At 47.9% G+C, this 3,832-nt stretch overlaps 1 long non-coding RNA gene across 1 annotated transcript in view; it reads right to left on the reverse strand.

Annotated features, from left to right (window-relative positions):
• The window catches only part of LOC111812551, a 15,718-nt gene extending 11,900 nt beyond the window's left edge, over positions 1-3,818 (reverse strand). Inside the window, exons 1-2 of the long non-coding RNA XR_002818038.1 lie at positions 2,655-3,818; positions 1,703-1,789 (exon numbers count right to left, since the gene is read on the reverse strand). This is a non-coding gene — a long non-coding RNA (uncharacterized LOC111812551). The remainder of the gene's footprint in view (positions 1-1,702; positions 1,790-2,654) is intronic.
• Between the last annotated feature and the right edge of the window lie 14 nt (positions 3,819-3,832).

The raw sequence follows: 3,832 nt of genomic DNA on the forward strand, positions 1-3,832 counted from the left end.
CCTGTGTCAGCCTCCCAAGAGCTGGGATTACAGACGCTCACCAGCACACCCAGTCTCAATCGGTGTCTCAGTGTGCCCTGCAAGGGGGCCAGCATGGCATGCCAGGGATCGAATCCCAGCCCTGAGCTCTGCCTAAGGTGCTTTAATCCACTGAGCTATTTGGCTGGCCCTGGAAAAGACACATGAGTGCAGACATGCAGGATAGTTTGGCTAGCTGTGCTGCTCCTTCTGCTGGTCTGTTGAAAGGAGCAGTTAATGCTTTAAATATTTATTTATTTTTCTTCATGTATTTTTCTTCTTTTTAATTTCTTATAGCTCTTTTTCCAGTTTGTCAGGTTTACATTTGGCAGCCTAAACAACTAATTTGAAGATAACATTATGCAATATATCAACAGCTATCACATTCCTACTACTTTGTTTAATGAAATTTTGTATCATGTCTAATTTCTTTTACCATTTTGTATTCTTTAAAAAATAAAAAATATGCCCAGTCCCTCTAATAATAAATTATAGTCATTTACATTTTTAAAATAAAAGTAAAAAATTAAAAAAATTCATTCGGCTCCTGAGTTAGGAAAAAAAAAATTTCTAACGAGACTGGATTACATAGAATTTGAAGACTGGGGGTTTAAATAGCCAAAGGCATACTGGAATTAACTAATAAATGAAAACCTGGGGCCGAGGAGATAGCTCAGGGGTCAAAGCACCTGCCTGGAAAGTGCAAGGACCCACCTCTGATCCCTGGTACCACATGTTGTGCCAGCCCTGCCCTATGCCGTGCCAGCCACTAAAACTAGGTGTGGTGGTACACGCCTGCAATCCCAGCACTGGAGAGGCTGAGACAGGAGGATCACTACGGGTGTGAGATATGTACCAAATGTATAAAATAATATGTACCAAATAAATAAAATAATTTTTTAAAAAAGAAAACCTTCATTCTCTTAATGAATAGAGGCATTTGTTCTAATAGTGTTTGTAAATAGGATATTATGTCTGCATCTCCTACAGCAAATAACCACTAGGAAGAGAGTATGCAATGTGTTAGTTATTGAAACTGTCATACCAATTTGATTTGAAACTGTCTCATTGCTATTTGTCTCTCAATAAAATTATGGAAAAAAAAAAAAGAAAAGAAAACCTGGCTGGCATCCTATAGGGCAGTAAACCGCAGCATCCAGGGCTATCTTTTTCTGCCTGGCAGAGGTTGCCGACCCTTCGCTGGGCCACATTAACTTAGCACAGTCCACAGGATTCTCTCACATGCATCTCCACCAAGAAGCCCGTGTGGTAGACATGCAGCCGCACCCCACTCCTCCTGAGCTGCCACATAGCACCACTAGCGAGTACCACAGGTGTCCACATGCACAGATGCGTGCAGGGACCAGGGCAGCAGACAACCAAGAGCCCTCGGCAACACCTGAGCCTGCATTTGGAGGCTTGCCCTTGGCAGGGCTGCTGTAACGGAGAACTCAGAGCAGTCTTTGCCAGAAGCAACGTGGGGCTCCAGGGGCCTAGCAATGTCCATGCTGTTGGGGGGAGGGGGACAGAGCTGGACAAGCCGGGGAGCAGGGTCCTCCACCGTGAGTACACGGAGTCCTTCAAGGCCACAGGGGAGAAGAGGGCAGGAGGAGGAAGACATGCAGGGGGAAATTTTCTTCATTAGAATGGGAACAATGGTGATGTGGAAATCTTTCTCACATACTATGGGAGTGTTATCCAATTTCTTCTTTTATTGCATCTTTCACTTCAAACGCTCTAAATTGCTGTCTTTTCCCAACTCTGTTATAACCTGTGGCAGAAAAAAGGACAAAGTGAGGATTTCCCAGCCAAGTGCCCTCCTGCCACCTCCTTGGCCCGCACACCGAGCCACATTCGCAACCCTTTAAAAAATAATGTTGCTATCGCTATTTAAATACTGGATCTCACTAAGTAGCTAAGCTGTCTGGGCTGGACTTGAAATTGTGACCTTACTGCCTGACCTTCCAGAGGCCTGGAATTACTGGCGTGCACCATCGCGCCCAGCATGCCAATCCCTTAGGAAGAATGACTACAAGACCCTGCCGACCAAAGTCCTGGTGGACGCAGCAGAGAGGGAGTTTCTGCCTGAAGAAGGGACAGCCTGCGGCTTGGCAGGTCGCCAAACAGGAAGCTTGGAATAAAGCTCCCCAGCAAGGTTCAGGCCAAGGAAAGGCTTCCCTTCTCCCTTAGACTGAAAACGAGCCGGAGAAGGATCAAGCCATTGGAAGGGGGCGTGAGAGCTGCAAGGTGCAAAGCAAGGTGAAGAGCGTGACCGTGAAGGGGAGGTCCCAGGAGCAGCTCAGGCGAGGAGGGGCGCCGGCCGAGGGACGCGCCAGGCGGCTGGGCTGGGGACAGAGGTCAGCGTCTGCACCCACAGTTTTCATTACCCTGGGCGGAGGCCACGCTGATGACGCTCGCCGGGTGGAACTGGTCCCCAAGATAGTGTTTCTTAGTTTATTTTGTTCCCCTTCTTCTCCCTTCCTCCCTCCTCCCATGTTAAGATCCCCTTTCATTCTTCGAAGAGCCAACTCCCTATCTATCTCTGTCTCTTTTCGTCAGCTCTTTCCATGGTTCACACTTGGATTTCTCCCCTAGGAGGAGCTGCGCGACATCCAAGCTGGGGTCATCGCACTCACACCTGCGGTCTCGAGGCGCAGCCACCCCGCCGCGCGGCTCTCGCTGTCCTTCTTCCCGGCGCAGTTGTGCTCGGTTGCGTGTGACCTCCACATTTCCCGGCCCCCCATCTCGCGAAGGGCTGAGCGCCGAGCGCGAGCTGCAGCTGCTGAGCGCCGCGCTGCCCCCGCGGGCTGTGCGGGGACCACTGCCGTCGTGCGCCTCCGAGCAGGACGCCCAGCGTGGCCTTGCCTGTCTGCAGGGCAGCTGCTCCCGGTGCTGGAGTCAGACAGCAGTGTTCAGTGCCAGCCAACAAGAAGCAAGCTCTGCTTACTAGCGCGTAGTGGTTATCCACGACGATGGGCACACTGTGCCTTCTTCACGCTTGCGTGCGACACTCGTCCATAGAACCCGCCCTCGCTCCTCCTCCCTCACAGCGACCTACCCCAACAGTAGGCGCAGGTACACTGCCTTCAACTGACTGGCTTTTCCCCCTGAACCAGGAATTACAAGTCTATGAACTGACAATAAAAATACGCCTTTGGGTCCATGTATATCGACGAGAGCTACTGGGGGACGTCCATGGGCTGGTTGGGTATTAAACACAGAGTTTGCTTTCTGTTTAATATTGAATAAGTGCATCTTATATTTAGGGACTAATTGCTACTTCAGGGTCTTAGAGAGCTGCTCAAGCTAAATGCTTCACTAGCAATTATGCACACTTTTGATTCACAAACATCTTAATCTCTCTAAATGTCCCTGTTTATGATACTTTAAATGTGAAATTGGAGAGACATTGCAGTTTTTTTTTTTTTTTTTTAGAAACAGTAGTTTTTCTGAAGCTATAGAGAATGTCTCTTTTGTGGGGAAAAAAAAGTATATATGCTGTCTTTTCTCTCCCCTAAGGCTATGAAACACTGTGGTAGTCCTTTATCAGCATGTTTATGCGGCATGATTTTGCTTATTTAGATGTTTGTAGAGTGTAAAATTATGGGGCTGTGGTTTGTAACCAGAACTTGCTTCTCCACTTTCTATCTTCTTTTACTTGAATCTTAAGAGTTTTTTTGTCGTTGTTTTCTTTTGTATTCCATTGTTTCTGTTTTCCTCTGTAAAGCAGATAAAGGGATCTAATCTCCCCCAAGCAAAGCTAATGGGTTGGTCACCAAGGACGATGCACACAATCTTGCTTATAACCCCTTCT

This window comes from Octodon degus, unplaced genomic scaffold, assembly GCF_000260255.1.
Source record: "Octodon degus isolate 3935 unplaced genomic scaffold, OctDeg1.0 scaffold00129, whole genome shotgun sequence".
Lineage (NCBI taxonomy): Eukaryota > Metazoa > Chordata > Mammalia > Rodentia > Octodontidae > Octodon > Octodon degus.